Source organism: Protopterus annectens, chromosome 11.part0 (assembly GCF_019279795.1).
Source record: "Protopterus annectens isolate FY-2018-M chromosome 11.part0, PAN1.0, whole genome shotgun sequence".
In the NCBI taxonomy this organism is placed as follows: domain Eukaryota; kingdom Metazoa; phylum Chordata; order Ceratodontiformes; family Protopteridae; genus Protopterus; species Protopterus annectens.
In genome coordinates, this window is record NC_056745.1 from 1,491,375,503 (window position 1) to 1,491,396,290 (window position 20,788).

The 20,788-nt window shown below is 41.7% G+C and overlaps 1 protein-coding gene across 2 annotated transcripts in view; it reads right to left on the reverse strand.

Moving 5' to 3' along the window:
• HDAC10 (histone deacetylase 10) overlaps positions 1 to 20,788 on the reverse strand; it is a 680,378-nt gene that overhangs the window by 477,365 nt on the left and 182,225 nt on the right. The window lies entirely within an intron of this gene.

Genomic DNA, 20,788 nt, shown 5'->3' on the forward strand with positions numbered 1-20,788 from the left:
GCTCTATTCTTGGATACAACAAATCACCATCTATTGCTACCCCTAGGAGATGTTATTCACTCCAGAGGGTTGCAGTATGACTGCTGTGCTGATGACACACAGCTCTACCTCTCGTCCCCTCAGGATTCAGGGTCATCCCTTACTTCCCCTTCTCACAACCTGTGTATTCAGAGATCATGAGAAGGTTAATCTACTGAAATGGAGTGATGATCTGGCTAGCATCTGCATCCCCTTCCAACTCAAAGATGCCACTGATTACGTGGAATCCTTTATCACCATATAATTGCATGTGGAATAGCTACACAGATGCATTTGTCCCCCTATGAAATAAATACAAAGCCAAATTCAAAAATGTATTTTATTTTTTTATTTATTTATTTTACATTTGTTGACCGAGCTAGTCTAACTGGACATATGTCCATTTTCAGTAGAGGCCCGGGGAGAAAAGCTCCACAGATAGCCTAGTATAAACCTATAAGCAAAATGTACAACTTCAGGTACAGATAAGTAAATTTGTAACAACTTAAGGTACAGTACTGTTTTAAGCTGCAGAATACACATGTTATATAGACAAATATTATTATTAAAGTAACAGAAGATAAGAAACAGATAGAGCAACAAACTATTTTAAAGTGGCACACAATAAGAAAGAGAGGTGAAGAAAAATACACAAATAAATGTAACAGCTCAAGGAGCAGTATTTATCAGTGAGTTATACCATTTATCCTATAGTAGCATAGCAACTTTAGGGAAGCATGTAGTACGAAGTATAAAGTAAGTTTATATGGATGTATTTATGCGATAAACAGTTACTGCTGCTAGCTATGCAAGTACATACTTAGAAAAAGATTACGTGAATGAAAATGTTATAAATACTAAAAAAGCAACGGCGTGTCTACTGTCTGAGGCATGGAGAGAGTTCGAATCCAACTGCAAATGGTAATGTAGGGAGGCTTCAGAGAAAGTGATGGCAAGATTCATCTGGGTTACTACATGGGCATAAAATAAACCCCCTATGGTAGAACCCAAACATAAGCAGGCTCTAGGAGAAAAGAAAAAAGTCACTGCACATAAAAATAAATGTAACTCTCGAAATGCAAAAAGTGTTCTTGCCAAACTTAACAAGGATCTCCAGACCCTGATCAAATAAACCAAAGCCACATATGAGGTAAAAAAATTACCACACAGACAAAGAATCCCTACAAAGCCTTCTTCACATATGTTAGAAACCTTAGAAACAATGCCTAGGCACTGTGCAAAACTAATACTAAATTATATCACATACTCAGACTCAGAGAACATATCCAATCTACTAGCAGACAAATTTAGCTCTAACTTGACCTTTGTCTGCCCTCCTACTTTCTTAGATCTCATACCCACAGCTACAGACCCCTCGAATCCCCCACGGTCAAGTCCTCAAGGCATTATCCAAGCTTAAGAACACTACTTTTACGGTTTCAGATAACAAAACAGACTGATTATTGGCCATCCTGAAACTGGACCACTCTGACCCCCTACAGAGACTACTCAATGTCAGTCTCTAAAGTAGAATTTGTGCTGCACAAATGGAGGGCAACAAGTGTCATGCCTTTGCACAAAGGCAAGACGAAAATGGATATAGAAAATTATAGACCCATAATTCTGACTAGGCTCACCTGTACGGCTACGGAAAGGATTGTTATAGAATTAATAAAGACACATGTAACCCGGAAACTCGGATTTATTAAGAGCAGATCCTGCTTACATATCCTGGCTGACTTCTTCATGGAGGTTAATGAAGCAATGGATGAGGGCAAATCAGTACACACTGTACATACAGACATTAAAAAGGTGTTCAACATCATCTCACACTTGGGTATCACAGATAAACTAGCCCAGCTAAATATTAATCCTTATGGAACTCTGAATAACAAACTGGCTCACATATAGAACCCAGAAAATTAATGCAGGCTGCATGACCACCTAATAATAAATAAATAAAAACTGCCACAAATGATGCACCCAAGGGGTTCAGTCCTTTAGACACCCTTTAGCATTTACGTCTCAGAGGTCAAAGCTACTGATAACGATTTATGGCTGACATAGATGGTAGACAGCTGCTAACTTGGTGTATTTATAAATTCCCCAGACGGCCATTCCCAAACCAACAGTGTGTCAAAACCATGGACAAAAACTGAATGCCAAGAAGTATATAATAGTATCCTTTATCAAGCATGGCATCCCTTGTAACAATTACATTGACAATGCACCTCTGAGAATTGCTCGAGTCGTTAGGGACCTGGGAACCTATGCAGACAATGAACAGTACTTCAATCGTGGGTAACCACCTGTCCAAACATTTTGAACAACTTGAATGCCCACACTACTTTCTTACCAAGAAAATCAAGCCTAAATCATAAAAACTCTGTAGACCATCTCAAAGCCTTGTCCCTCTTCTCAGTGTCATACAGGCTACTGAAGGGTAGCCTCCACACTGCAACAACAGATTACATCCTGTCAGACTTACTCAAATTCACAAATCCAGTGGGAGCATGAACACCTGCTAAAGAGATCAGAGTCCCTTTTGCAACATAATTAAAACATGTTGGGCACATAAATATGCATCACTGAGAATACCACTTCTTTGGAAGTGTCATTCTCTCTACATAAAGCGAAGTACTTGTCTTACCATCTTTGGAGGTGTCGTTCTCTCTACATAATTCGCTAAAGCCTAGCACTTGCTCACTAAAGCAATTATATAAGTCAGCACTAAAAAATTAAAAGCACTACACCCTCACAATCTCCCCTTGAGTAACTTGTTCCCCATTGGCCCTTTTTTTAATTATAAAGGAATTCCCAATACTATTCTAGCATGTCCAAAGGTCAGTTGTCAATCTCCTCTCCCGTCCAACTGGTGAACCTGGGAATCTTGAGACAATGTTACAACTGCCTAATGTACACAGACAACCCTCTCCTCTTCCCAACAAATTCCAACACATGTGAGAGATGCAACCATATAGCCAAACTGGAGGCTAAGCTCTCTCAACTCAGTACTGGCGTAACCAGTCAGGAGGAGGAGAAGGAAACCACACTCACTACAATTCCAGTCTCACATAGACCTACCACGACAGCAAACCAAACACATAAACACACAAAAACATACTTGGAGGCTCTAAAGAAAAATCTGCCTAAGCAGCAGAGACCTCCAAAGCAGACACCCAAGCAACCGCTACCCCAAAACAAAACACGTGCAACACATAGCTCACAAAGCCAGTGTGCCGAACAGTCACAGCCCTTAAGGCTAAACAACACACCCGATACACTTGTAATAGGTGACTCTATCGTCAGGCACACTGACATCCCGCTCACCAGGCTGAACAAGGAGAAGGTCACGGTGAGCTGCCTGTCGGGCGCTAGGATCCGCCACATAACACAAGCACTCAGGTCACTCCAAGGCAAGTACAAATATGACTCAGTCATTGTCCATGCTGGTGTGAATGACCTGAGACATACCTCCCTGGACTACATGAAAAGAGACATAGAGGAGCTCTCTGAGCATGTAGCCCAGGCCGGTATGACCCTGACCTTGAGTAACATCTTACCCTCACCAAGAATGATGCCACAGTATGAAGACAAGATTATCAATTTCAACAATTGGCTTAAGTATTGGTGTCATTCAAAGGGGATCAAATGCCCGTCAGCCTGGGATGACATGCTCGACAAGCCACGATGCTTCGCTAGGGACGGCTTGCACCTGTCACCCCTGGGCTTTCGGATATTGGCAAAGGCTCTTGCTACCCCCATAGTGCCTTTTTTAGGCAAGGCTCAAAAGACAAACCCACCTCCATAAGTATCACAAGGGATAAGAAACTAAGAGTAATGCTACTCAATGCCAGAAGTCTAAACCTCAAGATGCACGCACTCGAAACTCTCCTTAGCATGGAGAACACCGATATCTGTGCAGTAACAGAAACCTGGTTCAAGGCTCTCGAGAGCACCACAGCACTACCGGGTTATACCTCATACCATGCTTTTCGGCCCCAAAACTTGGACCGAACCACAAAAGGAGGGGGAGTATCAATATTCGTCAAAGATACCCACACCTCCAGGTTGGTGGCACAGCACGAAGCATCAGAGACTATCCATGTGCAACTAACAGTGGGTAAAACTGCCTTCCAGTTTATAGCCTGCTACAGACCACCCTCCCAAACCCAGGAACGCCACTCGGCCTTCCTGAGAACACTGGAAAATATGAAGGTCTCTCCAAACACCATTATATTGGGTTACTTCAACTACCCAACCATAGACTGGGAGCATTACTCAAGCTCCAACACCCTAGCCCAAAGGTTCCTAGAATTTATAAACTCAAATGCTATGGAACAACTTGTTTCCACTCCCAGAAGAGGGGAAACATACTGGACCTGATCATCACCAATATGGGGACTCTATGCTCCAGACCAGAAGTGTATCCCTCACTGGTAAGATCAGACCATAAACTAATCTCACTGGATATTCACATCCCAACCCCACCCCATGCCCAGAAAACCACAGTGAAAAACTTCTCTAAAGCAAATTTCACACTCCTCAAAACCGAGGTGGAATCCTTCAAAGGCCCCCGGGCCTGTGGATAATACGGCCCAGACCACAAAATCCTTTATAAACGCATTCTATGTACACCTTCAGGAATGCATGGATCATGCAGTCCCAAATAAAACCAAGACCCAATCCTCCAAAGGCAGACTCTGGTGGACTCCAGCCATAAACAAACTATACAATAGAAGGAGGAAGCTACTACATGACAGAGCAAAATCCCAAAAAGGGAAGGCATCTCTGATCAGTATTAGCAAAAAACTACGGGCACTCATAAAATCATCTAAGGCCAGCTTCAAGAGAAAAATTGCACAGGACACTAAGGATAATCACAAGGCTTTCTTTAGTTATGTTAGGAACCTGGGTGGGAATTCCCAGATATGCTCAGAATTAGACCAAAATGACAAACAATACACCAAACCCACAGACATTGCCAACATCCTAGCTGACAGGTTCAGCGCAAACTTCTCCCCACCAAAAGGGCTAATATCTATCCCAGCAGAGTGCTGCCCCACTGACATCTCAGATGCTCAGGTAAGAGCTGCCCTCCCCAAAGCAAGAAACACAGCATCAATGGGACCAGACGGTGTCCCGGGCTGCGTCCTACATGAACTCCAAGAAGAGCTAAACTCAAACCTAAAACTACTGTTCAATCTCAGCCTTACTACAGGATATGTACCCAAAGAGTGGCATACAGCAACAGTGGTCCCTCTCCACAAAGGTGGTGCCTCAACGGATCCTGGAAACTATCGCCCCATAAGTCTCACTAGCTTGGTCTGCAAAGCTATGGAAAGGATCATCATGGACCTTATAAATAAAGATATTGGGGACCTACAGACACTGGATCCTACCCAGTTCAGCTTTGTTAAGGGCAGATCCTGCCTCTTAAACCTGGTCGATTTCTTTGAAACAGTCACCAAGGCCATTGACAAGGGGAAGGTGGTCCACACAGCCTACCTGGACCTCGCAAAAGCCTTCGATACAATACCCCACTCTGGCATTATAGATAAGCTCACCAGCTTAAATATAAACCCCTATGTCACTAGATGGGTTGCAAACTGGCTCAAGGACAGAACCCACATGGTTAGAATAGCTGGAGCCATGTCAGACTCCAAACCAGTTACAAGTGGCGCCCCACAAGGCTCAGTCTTGGGACCTCTCTTGTTCGGTATATATTTCTCGGAGGTACAGGCCAACATGGAAGGACTGTGGCTGACCAAGTTCGCAGATGACTGCAAACTGGGCGCCATAATAGACTCTCCAGCCGACACAAGCATCCTCCAAAAGGGCCTCATAGAAACAGACAACTGGCACCAGAGCCACGGCTTCAAGCTAAACACCAAAAAGTGTATAGTCACCCCCTTTGGCAAAAACAAAGTGCCCACAAATTACCACATAGGTGGTAATCCATTAAGTACAGAAGACGTAATTAGGGACCTGGGGACCCAAGTTGATAGCAATCTCTGATTTGACAATCACGTGGCCAAAGTGGTTAGAAAAACATTTTATATAGCCCACCTAATCATGAAGGGATTCACATCTAGATCAGGGGAGGTCATCATGCCTCTTTACTCATCCCTCATCAGGCCCATAATTGAGTACAATGCCCCTTTTGGGATGTACCTTACCAGACACCTGCAGCAACTGGAAAGACCCCAAAAGTACCTCACCAAGAGGATCAAGGGGCTCAAACAGATGCCGTATGCTTCCCGGTTAAAGAAACTCCAGCTCTACTCAGTGGCATACCGCCTGCTAAGAGGCAATCTGTGCCTGACATATAAAGCCATGTCCAACCCGGAATTAATGGACATGCTGCACCTCAGAAAATCCAAATCCCATCGAGCTACACGCTCGAGGGACTTAAACCTCAGCACTGAAATAAATAGGACATGCTGGAGGGACAGATTCATAACCCAGAGGCTCCCTTCACTCTGGAATAAAATCCCAGTCCAGGTTAGGCAGAGTCCCTCATTGACTCTCTTCAAGAGGAATCTTGATGAGTGGATGGGAGATCGTAGGTTTACCCCGGGTATCACTTCTGTGTCACTGTTAGACAGAGGCACAGTATACTAACCTCGAAAAATGGCATAGCAAAATTAATTTAAAATGGGTGGCGAAAGCCATACACACTCTGGCTAGGCTTATAAATGCCCTAGGGCAGATAGCCTAGTATGAACCTATGAAACTATAAAGCGAAGTACTTCTCTTAACATCTTTGGAAGTGTTGTTCTCTCTACATAAAGCAAAGTACTTCTCTTACCATTTTTGGAAGTGTCGTTTTCTCTACATAAAGCGGAGTACTTCTCTTACCATCTTTGGAAGTGTCGTTCTCTCTACATAAAGTGAAGTACTTCTCTTACCGCTATGCAAATGTAATCTGGATGAATACATGAGTAACAGACTAGTAAAGCTTACAGAAACGTAAATAAAATAAAAATAAGCCGCTGGCTGCAAAATACTCCACAGGAAGACAATTTATTAACTTCCAGACCAAGAAAGTAAGTGATTTTGTCTAATTTCAATGAATAATACTTCATCAGACAAAGTAATACATTAATTCATAGCCTTATACACACAAGTTGGACATAATCACATGGTTAAATCAATTAAGGAGTTAGAGGACAAACACCTAAGGTAACAAATTGTTGAAATATAGATGTTAAACTTCACTAAAAAATGCCCATTGGGAAATATTAATTACTAAAAAGCCATTTAAAACATTGTAAAAACAGTGGGAAACATTAACCAGCATCAAAAACACTTTGAGAAATATTCATAATAAAAAGACCTATGTTAGCAACCGTAAACAGGCTAAAAATGAGTTGAAAGTATATGCAGAAACCTATATGGGTTCTCCCTAATAAACAGTTCTAGGCTTACGTTTGCTATCCGTAATAATCCTATATTGTTAACATATATTATTTACACATTTTTAAAACCATTGACTTAAACCTAGATAATTTATCTCTGAAGGCTCCTGAACTTCAGTACACAGGCCAATGAACTCATGTCGTTCAAGCCTGGTGGACTATAAGCGTTCAATTTTATTTGCCACAAAAGTTCCCAGATTTCTAACATCAAACTGAAAAGACCTCCCCCCCAGGGTTATACTCAATCTGGTCAATAATACGGAAACAAAAGCTGTGCTGTGGATGTTCCTGGACATGTTTTGCCAGGGTGTTTCAACACTTTAGATTTCTTAATACTGTACAAGTGCTCATAGACCCTGTCCCTGAGTCTACGGTCTGTCTTACCAACGTAGAAACAAGGGCAGAGTTTTCAAGTTGCCAGATAGACTACACTTTTAGAAAGACAGTGTACCTTTTGTTAACAGAATACTTTTTACCCCTAACGGTAAACATCTTACCTACTTCCATGTATCTACAATGTGGGCAACTTTCACACTTGTACATACCAGTGGTTCTAGACAAATGGGGGTTTCCTCTCTCCAGCAAGATTTTAAGGTTGGATCCTCTTCTATAAGTGATCTTAGGGGACGACTCGACAATAGGGGAAAATCCGCATCTTATACTAATAGATTCCAGTTTTTAAAAATAATCTGTCTTATAACAGGTGCATCAAGGCTAATGGATGTGATAACAGTGACCTTAAATGAATCAGATTTTATTGATTGTGAATGGTCAGTACAAGTAGTCTGTAGACCATTCAAATGGAGACTTCGTGCTAGGATAGGTTTAAATTCGCCATTAGACCTTTTATGCTGTACTTCAAAAACTAAAATCGACCAATAAACTGTATGGGATAACCCCGTTTTAAAAACATGTCATATAACAGTTGACATTCAGCTCTAAATTCTTCCTCATCGGACAGCATCCGGGCCGCTCTCACCAGTTGTCTCTTCACTACTGAAGTAAATGAATGAGTTGGAATAGATTGGTTTCCTATGTATCCTGGCTTTGAATGAGTTTGCATTTCTATCCTTATATAATTCAACGTCTAGATAAGTTATTCTCTCCACTCCCAAATTATGGGTAATTGAGTGGATTCGTTCAAATAGGTCACAAAATTCAGGATGCCATCTATGGTACCTTCAGACATGATGAATACATCATCCAAATATCTGGTATAGTAATAAATATTCTTTTTAAATATATTGTTGTTAAAGACATGGTGCTGCACCAAGTGGGCCATCCCAAGATTTGCAAAACTTGCCCCACATGGAGAGCCCATTGCAACAGCTGTCTTTTGCAAATAATAACATCCATCAAACATAAAATAATTGTTGTTCAAAATTAAATCTAATAATTCCTCTAAAAGCTCGTTTTCTCTTTTTGAGCAACCTTTCGCTCTAATTAAGCTAGTTACCCATTCAATGCCCGTGTCAATAGGTATTACAGTGTGAAGGTCTTTAACATCAACGGTCAAGAGCACAATATCATCCTTGTACTCCAGACCATTGATGCTGTTCAAGAACGACCTTGAATCTTTACAGATGTAATCAAATGTATCAACAAATTGCTTTAATGCTGTATCTACGTACTTCGCCAATGGATACATAATGGAATTTCTCCCATTAACTATAGGCCGAAGCGGTGGGTCCTCGAGGATTATTACGTATATCAAATGTAAGCTTAGAACTGTTCATCAGGGAGAACCCATACAGGTTTCTGCATAGACTTTCAACTCAGTTTTAGCCTGTTTATAGTTGCTAACATAGGTCTTTTTATTATGAATACTTCTCAGTGTTTTTGATGCTGGTTAATGTTTCCTACTGTTTTTTCAATGTTTTTAAATGGCTTTTTAGTAATTAATATTTCCCAATGGACATGTTTTAATGAAATCTAACATCTTATGTTTCAACAATTTGTTACCTTAGGTGTTTGTCCTCTAACTCCTTAATTGATTTAACCATGTGATTATGTCCAACTTGTGTATATAAGGCTATGGATTAATGTATTACTTTGTCTGATGAAGTTTTATTCATTGAAATAAGACGAAAGCGCTTACTTTATTGGTTTGGAAGTTAATAAATTGTCTTCCTGTGGAGTACTTTGCAGCCAGCAGCTTATTTTTATTTTATTTAAGTTTCTCTAAGCTTTACTAGTCTGTTTTGTGGTCTTTGTTGTTAGCCTGCATGGCAGAACTTACTTCCACACAAGGATTACTGCTCTCACAGGTGAACGAACATTTAAATGACCATGAATTTAACAATTTAGACATTCAGCAACTGGTCAATGTAGTTTTAACTTTGACCAAGAAGTTTCCAACCGTTAACAGCCTTTCCAAAACATTTCCTGTTACGGAACTCAACATTCACCGTACAGCCGCACAAAGGAATGGATCCACTTCACTTTCGATCAGTGAGTCTGACCCGAATGGGAGCTCTGCATTTGAACCTCACACTAACAACAGCCGCAACATCGGCGGCAGCGTGCAGAATTTACATGTTCCTCTCTTGCAGCAGTTAACCCAGAGTGAAACGCGGGTTATCCAGCCGGTTATGGTGAACAAGACCGCTGCACAACCAGGTACTGTTGACTCAACTGTTACTGTTGACACAAACGTTATTTTACCAGGTGCTGCTAAAACAAATACCATTTTTGCTGGTTTGAAGCACTGGCTCAACCAGCCTGTGCTCTTACGTGAAGACAGCCCCAATACTACTGACAGTTTGGCTGCCGACCGTAATGTCATTAAATTTAATATAGTTGAGAATTTAAAACTACTCGACATTATATCTTTTAAAGTTAAAAAGCTACAGCTTGAAGTAGCATATTTTAAGGAGTGCCTGTCAAGACACCAGGTACCAAAGGGTTTGAGAGCCTGGTGTTTCCCTACTGGTCTAGTTTGTGATTCACCATTTCACCAGAATTTGTTACTTTTATTTGACAGGCAAGGTCTCAAGTTAATCGAGATGTTTATCAAGCACTACACTGTAATAATAGACAACTTGAAAGGTGAAATTGGCATGTTGGATGAAAATATAACTAATGACACTGACTTTACTCATTATAAATACGAGTATGAACGTATTTTCACCAGTATTAATGGCCAAATCACCAAAATGAAAGCTACCAAGAACAAAAAACTTTCTCGTGAGAACAATGACTATATTAAAGGGGCTGCTTACCCTAAGCCACCACCTGCACAGGAATGGCTTAACCCTTCAAATCATCCTCACACTAATGTTAACAATGTGAGCAACCAGCCTTCTAACAGTCAAATTATGGAAACTTCAGAGCAAGGTTCTTCCCAGTGTAGCTATGCGAAAGCAGCCTCCTCATCAGGGGGAACAGAACCCGGGTAACAACCATTCCAACTGGAATGGGCAGTTAAGGAATAATAACAGGAGAAACCAACGGCTATGATGGTCAAACCTTGAATGATCCTATTAATCGCAACGCAGCCTTTGACAACCATGAGCCGGGTACCAGCAGCAACTCCTTAAATTTTCACAGGAAGGGCTGAGAGAACATGGACTCGACCCACAATGGGAGATTCTCCCAAGGGAAGAACTTGGGTATGAACCAGACAACTCAGAGGTAACTGTTGATCCAGCTAGGGATATTCTAACTGGCGTTTATTGCATCGACAATGTGACCCCTACTAAGAACCTCCAAACTGTCTTTAATAGTGGCCAGGATTTTAAGATCTTCAATTATTCTAGTATAGAAGTGAACATTTCCTTGGCGGACTTATTAGCAAAAGGTTTAACTTTTGTCCCTGATTTAAAGGGCTAGTGTTGCAAGAACAATGATTGATCTAAGGTTATTTGTGCGTAAAATTAATTTCCAATTTTTGTTTAAAGAATAATCTAGGGTGAGGAATGAATGAAACGTGTTCAGTACTTTTAATCCACCATTATCCCCTGGTTTACTAGTGTTTGAACAAGTTTATGAATTGGACTTATGTAACAAACTTGAACTTAAGACGCATAGGCCTTCAGGCATAGTCAGTAATTTTACAAAACAGGAATGGGAGAGGTTGAACTATTTAAGCTTTCAGAATGTTAGAGTTGTTAAGCCTGATAAAGGTGGAGAGCTTGTGTTTTTTGATAATGACGACTACACCAGACGTATGTTGAAGTTACTTGACTCTGATCATTACATTTTAGCTTCTATGAACGAAATGAACCGAGCCCAGCAGAAAAAAAGTATTTCTTAATGATTTGCTTATAGAATACAGGATTTCTTTGGAACTATATAATTACTTGTCTTGTTTGGCTCCTCTTACCCCAGTGATTTTTGGAATTCCGAAGTTCCACAAGGACCTTGAGGACCCACCGCTTTGGCCTATAATTAATGGGAGAAATTCCATTATGTATCCATTGGCGAAGTACGTAGATACAGCATTAAAGCAATTTGTTGATACATCTGATTACATCTGTAAAGATTCAAGGTCGTTCTTGAACAGCATCAATGGTCTGGAGTACAAGGATGATATTGTGCTCTTGACCATTGATGTTAAAGACCTTCACACTAATACCTATTGACACGGGCATTGAATGGGTAACTAGCTTAATTAGAGCGAAAGGTTGCTCAGAAAGAGAAAACGAGCTTTTAGAGGAATTATTAGATTTAATTTTGAACAAGGTGGTGGTGCTGCGGTAGCATTGTCGCCTCACAGTAAGACGTTGTCCCGTTCGATTCTTAGCCAGAGCATCTTCTGTGTGGAGACATGCGTGAATGGGCGTACCTTCGTTGAAGGTTGTGCATCAGAGCTGGCAACTCGGCATGTAAAAATCTACTGCCAATCATTAGCGGACTGGAGTTCCGCTGTGGCGACCCCTAAGCGAGGAAAAGCCGAAAGACACAACAACAATTTTGAACAATTATTTTATGTTTGATGGATGTTATTATTTGCAAAAGATAGGTGTTGCAATGGGCTCTCCATGTGTGGTAAGTTTTGCAAACCTTGTGATGGCCCACTGGGAGCAGCACCATGTCTTTAACAACAATATGTTTAGGAAGAACATTTATTACTATACCAGATATTTGGATGATGTCTTCATCATGTTTGAAGGTACCATAGATGGCATCCTGAATTTTGTGACCTATTTGAACGAATCCACTCAATTTTTGAAATGTACCCACAATTTGGGAGTGGAGAGTATAACTTATCTAGACGTTGAATTATATAAGGATAGAAATGCAAACTCAATCAAAGCCAGGATACATAGGAAACCAGTCTATTCCAACTCATTCATTTACTTCACCAGTTGTCACCTTACTAGTAAAAAAGATCAGTAGTGAAGGGACAACTGGTGAGAGCGGCCCGGATGCTGTCCGATGAGGAAGAATTTAGAGCTGAATGTCAACTGTTAAATGACATGTTTTTAAAACAGGGTTATCCCATACAGTTATTGGTCAATTTAGTTTTTGAAGTACAGCATAAAAGGTCTAATGGCGAATTTAAACCTATCCTAGCACGAAGTCTCCATTTGAATGGTCTACAGACTACCTGTACTGACCATTCACAATCAGTAAAATCCGATTCATTTAAGGTCACTTTTATCACATCCTTTAGTCTTGATGCCCCTGTTATAAGACAGATTATTTTTAAAAACTGGAATCTATTAGTGTCAGAAGCAGACGTGGACCCTATACACACATACAGAATAATAAAATGTTGTTGGTGGGGGTATGTTTGTGACTAAAAGATGAAGGAGGCTGAGAGTGGTTACCTGAGATAAGACTTGGTCTAGTTAGTTGTTTAACCATTTGAGTGAGTCCACTGGTAAAGAGCAAGTCACTTAGCTCTTCTTTTGAAAGACATAGAAGGTTTATATTGAAGTCTCCAATTAGTGCTGTGTCTTTGATTGACCTATTGCACTGTACGCATTGCTGTAAAAGGTTTCTGTATTTGGTAGGGTTGCTTTGGTTGTGGGGAGGCAGGCAGAGATTACTGTCCGAGGAGATGATTGTCTGTCAGTTTAATATTCTTACCAGTAACCAATTGGGCATCATGGTCATTGGCAGAGTTGTTTTGACCTACCAGGGTCACTCTTAGGCTATGCTCTTTAGAAGTAGTGATCCTCCACTAATTCTAAATCCAGAAAAAACGTTGTGAGGGTAGTAAGTAAAGGGACAGCTTAAGTTACAAGGGGATGTGCTGACCAATGATTCCATTACATTGGGTATGTGTGGGTCTGTGGAGCTCAGAAAGCCTTTTATTTGTTGCAATTTACTAGGTAGCCCACCAGCACTGATTAAGACAATGGATAGGTTTGCATCATCAGCACTGATTAAGAGGGTGGATAGGTTTTGCATCATCAGCACTGACTAAGAGGATGGAGAGGTTTGTATCATCAGCACTGATTAAGACAATGGATAGGTTTGCATCATCAGCATTGATTAAGAGGATGGATAGGTTTGCATCATCAGCACTGATTAAGAGGATGGATAGGTTTGCATCATCAGCACTGATTAAGAGGATGGATAGGTTTGTGTGGTGTGTATGGGCATTTTGAAGTTGTAATTGTGGAAGGCTAAGGGGGGGCTGAGTTGGGCTCCATGGAGCTACCTTCTAGAACAGAAATGTGCACTCTTAAGTCTTGTAGCGACTTTAAGGAGCTTTAATTTACTGGGTTGTGTACATGAGGGTACCTTGTGTGTGACTGGGTATTTAATTAAGCAAGTCATAGGTGGGATTGAGGGGACTGCCAGGGTTGTTCCTCTGTATAAGAGACAGTTGAAAGATTTGCTTACGAGTTGTGGTGTGTTACAGTGGAGGAGGTATGTCTGAAGTGTAAATTCTTGATGGTTATAATGAATCAGGTGTGTTGTTTTGTAGAGCTATGGGCAGTAAGTCATATTTGGCAGAGAGAGAGTAACAACGTGGTAAATGATGTGGATGAATTGGAAAGAAAACGGAAGAGAAGGAGGTAAATTCGAAGCAGAGTAAGTAAGGGGCTGGGGGTTTTGTTAAAGTACATAGAAGTCTAGAGGTAAGTATTTGTATTGTTTGCATTAGAGGTAAGTATCTGTATTGTTTGCATAATTGTTCTGATTGATATACACTTTGTAGTTTGGACAGTAGCCTGGGAAGGAAGAGTCCTGGCATGGGAAATTATAGGAAAGCAATGCTAGTGGACGGTATACATTTTAAAAGTGTAAGGAAGAGCTTTAACTAATTAATTTATATAGCAGATTATACACTTGGAGTACTGGGGCAGATGGGGGATAGGAGGTGGGAGGGAGCAAAGCAAGCTGCAAATTAGTTGACTGAGCATGGCCAATTAGTGCATACATGCGCACAGAGGCTCTGAGGAGAGGACCAGTTAAAGGAGATAAGCAATAAGGAGCAAACCGGACAGTGGCAAAAGGCATAACAGATACAAAAATGCTACGGAAAGACGTTCATAATTTTTGTGCCCCAATCAAGTGCTGTATGACAGTCTGTGTGGCTGTTCTATGTTAGGCAAGGCAAGTCTACTGCAATGGGCTACATTTTGTGAAGTGTAGAGTTCATGTTAAACAGGGCGTTTTAGGACTGTGCAAACTCAGCCAGAAGGTCATTCCCTTGCTAAAATTCACAGTTGCACAACTACAGGAAGAAAATAATGTTAAGTCCATCTTACCTACCCACCAAGTAGTGAGTGACAGCAGAGCTACCAGCTGTAGGAGAGTGCCATTGGAGCTGCTGCTTGACAGCGAGGGTTGCAGTGACAATGCAGTTGGTGGGTTAATACTGTTTTTCTTTTGATACTTTTTTCTGCATTGTTTGGCTTGGCATGCATTTCTACATACAGTTTTAGAGGGATCACCATGTCAGCTATAGCTATCTTAGGTACATGGGAGTAAACTGAGCACCTGGGGAAAACCTATGCGGGGAGGGCATGCAGAGTCTGCATAGAAGACAGCCCATTCAAGAAGTAACCTGGAGAAGGAGGATTTTAATAATTTTCTACGAGACCTAGGAGGAACTGGTATTCTATTAACACAAGGATTGATGATAGGCACAGATGAAAGGAAAAGAGTATTCAGACAGACAAAAGAATTAATGTTTGATTACAACACTAGTATCAGTACTGGGGAATTCCAAGATGGCTGCACACTGAGTAAAGTACAGTTGTGTACACTTACCATAAATGCAGATGTTCGAGTGTATTCACTGTTGCAGTCATTACATTTGGGTAATCTGCTGGCAGGTTGCCCTCAGTCGGCCTGATTAACAAAATCTTGGGTCCTGCGTCGGTTGCTGTCCCTTATTCTGTGATGTCAGGTCATCAGGGGTATAAAACATGCAGCTGATGCCATTACATCAGTTTTTCTTGCCCCAGATGTCAGGTCCCCCCCAAATGGTGAGCAAAATATAAATAAGTAATTAAAAACACAAAAAATATACCTCCAAAAAAAAGAAAATACACCAAAAAGGCTTTTAAGCATAGTAAAAGAAAGTAGAGGTATAGTAAGAGAAAAGCAGGGGGCTGGAGGGAGGGTAACCAGGACTGCAACAGTGAATACACTTGAACATCTACATTTATGGTACGTGTACACAACTGTACTATGTTCTTCATGTTTCACTTTTGCAATCATTACATTTGGGTAGATTCCCAAAGCTATGGATGGGAGGATGGATTTATACAGCATTAAGACCGTCTATAAGGCCCTGCAAAACAGCAGTGGCAAAGCCAGCTCTGGATTTAGAGAAAATTGTTAAATGGTAATGCTTGGTGAAAGTATGAACTGAACTCCAGGTAGCAGCTTCTAGAATATCCCTGGTAGGAACACTTCTGAGAAAGGCTGTAGAAGTAGATGCAGTCCTGGTGGAATGAGATCTGATCCCCTGGGGGATAGGTTTTCCATGGTGCTTATAGCAGAAATAAATACAATGGCTTATCCATTTAGAAATGGTTTGTTTAGAAATAGCCATCCCCTCTGCCCCTGCAGCAAATGCTACCAGCAGTTCAGATTTTCTTCGAGATTTAGTCCTGTCCAAGTAAAATCTAAGTTGTCTGTGTACATCCAATAAATGCAGAATCCGTTCCCCCTTGTTCTGTGGATTGGGAAAGAAAGTTGGCAAATGAATGGACTGATTAAGAGCCACACTGGATACCACCTTGGGCATGAAGAATGGATTAGTCCTGAGTGACACCCTGTCCGCATGAAAGATGATGAAAGGCTCCACTGCCATAAAGGCCTGTAATTCAGATATCCTTCTAGCTGAAGTGATTGCTAAAAGGAGGGCTGTTTTCATTGAAAGAAATTTTAAGTCTGCAGTAGCAGCTGCCTCGAAATGAAGTAGAGTGAGTTTCTCCAATACACAGTTAAGGTCCCAGGCAGGGGCTGGAGCTCTCCTGGGTAGTCTCAAGTTTTTGGCCGCTCTGAGATACTGCTTTAGCAGAGGATGAGAGAAGAGGGGGGTCTTTGTTGTAATGAGCTGAAATGGCTGAGGCATGGATTTTAATGGAGGAAAAAGACAGACCCTTGTGAAGCATCTCAGTTAAGTATTGCAAAATCTGTGGTAAATTGGGCGCTGCTGTGCTCATCCCTTGAGATTGATTCCAGGCACAGAATCTTTTCCATTTGTCAGCATAAGATTTTCTAGTACTAGGTCTTCTCGCTTCCAAAATGACATCCATCACAGGTTTGCTGAGGGATGCTAAGGGGGAATTTAAATGATTAACCAAGCTGCAAAATTCAATGTTTGGAGCTGAGGGTGCAGAATTTGGTTTTCCTGCTGAGACAGTAAGGAAGGTGTCTGAGGCAGCTGCCATGGAGAAATTTGTGACACTGCGCAGGAGTGGGTACCAGTGTTGGCGTGGCCAGTCTGGAGCAATCACAATCATTTTTGGTTTGTCCCGTTTGACTTTTAGTAGAACTTTGGAGAGCAGCAGCTAAGGGGGAAAGGCATAGACTGAAAGGTTTGTCCAGCTGAAGGACAGAACATCTACTTTCCAGGCTTTTTGTGAGGAGTTCTTGTGCAAAATTTGTCCAACTAGTAGTTCTGGGGTGAGGCAAAAAGATCTATGTTTGGGCTTCCCCATTTGCATGTCAACATGTTGAAAATCCATGGTTCCAGTTTCCATTCGTGTGGGTCCATGAGATTTCTCCTTAGTTCATCTGCCAGGATATTCAGCTTTCCTGGCAGGAATTGAGCTTGTAGGTGTACTTGGTAGCTCAAGGCTGTGTTCCACAATGCCATGGCTAGTCTGCAGAGGGGGTAGGAATGTGTACCCCCCTGCTTGTTTATGTACCACATAACTGTGGTGTTGTCCGTCTTTACCATTAGTTGCCCTGGATGAAGGTAGTCCTTGAAGGCTGTCAGAGCATTCTGTACAGCTAATATTTCTTTTTGATTGATATGAAGATGCATTTGAATTGGGCTCCTATTGCCCTGAATGCACTTGCCTGCCAGATGAGCTCCCCATGCATAGTCTGATGCATCTGTATTTAGGAATTGGGCGGCAGGGGGTGGTGTGAATGGCAGTCCCTTGTTTTGGTGGCAGGCCTCTGCCCACCATAGGAACTCTAGCTGCAGGCAAGGTATGAAAGGAATCATTGTTTCCAGGCTGTGAGAATGTTGACTTTTTAAGTACCACTGAAATTTCCTCATATGCAGTCTTGCATATGGAATTAGAAGAATGCAGAAGGCAATGAACCCCAAGGCTTGCAGTATTTGTCTTGCAGATAGCAGGGTTTTTGTGGCCACCTGTTTGAAGTAAGTCACCAAATGAATTTGCTTTTCTGGTGTAAGGAAAGCCATCTGGGCAGTTGCATTCAAGCTTGCACCCAGGAATGTAATTTTTTGAGAGGGTACAAGTTGTGATTTCTTTTCGTTTATGATGTACCCTAGACAAGTTAGAACCCTTTTTACAAAAGCCAGATGATTTAAAAGAGTGGCCTGGTTTTCTGCCTGAATTAGACAATCATCCAGGTATGGATATATCTGAATATTTCTTTGCCTGCAAAATGCAATTACTGGAGCCAGGCACTTTGTGAATACCCTGGGGAAAGTAGACAAGACAAAGGGCAGTGCAGAGAACTGATAATGCAAGTAGCCTGCTTTGAAGAGGAGGTATCTTCTGCAAGATTCCCTGATTGGGATATGCAGGTAAGCTTCTTTTAAATCTAGAGTTGCCAACCAGGCATCCTTGCTTAGCATAGGAAGTAAATGGTGAAGAGTCAGTATCTTGAATTTTGGAATGTCCAGAAAGGTGTTTAGAGAAGACAGGTCCAGAATTGAATGCCATGATTTGTCCTTTCTGGGTACCAGGAAAAGTCTGGAATAGAAACCTTGTCCCTTTTCCTCTTCTGGCACTAGTTGAATAACCCCCATGTTTAGGAGGGAAAGTACTTGTTTTTGAGCCTCTGCCCACTGATTTGGGGGCAGGTCTGGCCACCCATTTGGAGTTGACAACATGTGGAAATGAAATCTGTATCCCTGGGACACTATTTTTAAAACTCATTTGCCCTGGGTTATAAGTGGCCAGTTTTTTGCACGAAGAGCCAGTTTTCCCCCCAAAGGGGCAGCTGAGAGGTAAGTGCTTGGTAATTTTAAAGGAAAGTCATTGAGACTGTTTATCATAGGGAGGTGTCTTGTTGTTTCCAAATTTGGAAGTGGAAGCACCCCATTGCTTAGTTCTGAGAGTCCCTTGGGACTGAAACCTGGTGCTTTTGGAGTGTCTGGGTTTGGCTTGATTGGTTCTGGAAGGAGCTGGAAAGGGCCAGTTCTTAGTAGGCCAGTGCCTACTAAATCTTGGAGGTTGTACTTGTAAGAAATCTTTCACAGTTTGCATAGATTTAGCTTTATCTTCCATCTTTTTTAGAACTTCTTCAGCCTTATTGCCAAACAGACAGTCCTGATGCAAAGGAGCATCCAACAGTTTTGCTTTAACATTATCAGGCAGAGATTGCTCCTTAGGCCAAGCATGCCTTCTAAGATTAGACCCAGTAATGGCAGCCCTGCAAGAGGCCAAGAATCAAAACCACATTGCAAAGTATGTTTTCCAACTTGTTCAGCTGAATGCAATAAATCCTGTAAATCTTTATTTTCCACACAGTCAGAAATCATCATTTTCTGTTTAAGCAGTCCCATGATATGCTGTTGATATTTTAGCATATGGAATTGACAGTTTAAAGCCCTGATTGCCAAGGTTGCAGAAGTATAAACCTTTTTACCCCATCTATCCATCGCTCTGGAGTCTCTATCAGAAGGGGTAGGATTTTAAGCAGTAAAAGCCTTAATACCCTTGGGCCCCTGAGAAATGGTTTCTGGGTCCGCAACAGGATTTATGAAAAGGAATTTGTGGGACTCAGGAACCCTGTAGTATCTGTCTGGTTTACTAGTGACTGGAGGCAGGGAATCAGGGGCCATAATGGATTCCGAAAACACATCATCAACAATGTCTAGTACAGAGGGTATAGCCAAAGGTCTATGCTGAGGTAGGAGGAAAGCCCTAAGCCTTTTTTTTGGATTCAGAAAATTCCTGGCAGTGGAAATGCTCCCTTAAGGTATGTAAAGTTTCCCCAAAAGAAAAATCCTCAGGGGGAGCAGCAGAGGGAATGGAATCCTCTACATCAGAATCCTCAAAAGTAGGTATGGACAAATCCAGGTCATCAGAAGAGTCAGAAGAGAAACAGTCCTGTTCAGAAGAGTCATAGTCAAGTTCAGCCCTAGGCCTCTTAGAAGAGGGGGTTGACTACCCCTAATAACAGTAATTAAATCTTCAGCCATTTTGATCATTTGCTTTTTAGGCATAGGGGCCTGAACATGTGGCCTGGGCGTCGGTTTTTTGACATAGATCGAGATTTAGGCTTTGGTATTGAAGGTGGAGTCGGTTTAATATGCAAGTCTGTAGGCCTGAATACACCCTCAGAAGCCGGTGTCTGCACAGCAGCTCCGGAACCATCCAAGTTAGAGACATCCGCGGGTTCTATAGGTGAGGCATCTCGCTGCATACCGGACTCCGAATGGGTCTCAGTAGAGGCCTGTGAATCAGAAGTAGCGGGTATCAGGGGCTGCGAAAGCACCTCACTGAGTACCGGCGAACTGGCGACTGGCTTAGCAGAAGCGTTGTCGGCAGATTTGGACCTCAACGGCCTGTCTCTGTCTTTTTCTTTGTGTTTTTTCAGTATTCCGGTCGTCGGATTGCTAACTAACAACATTTCTGGATAATTAAACCTAGAACCGAAATATTTAGAAGCAAAAATGTACCGATGACGGCTGGTGCGCTGATTAAATAAAGCACAAAACCGACAACAAGGTACGTCGTGGTCAGGGCCTAGGCAAGGAATATAGTACAAATGAAAATCCT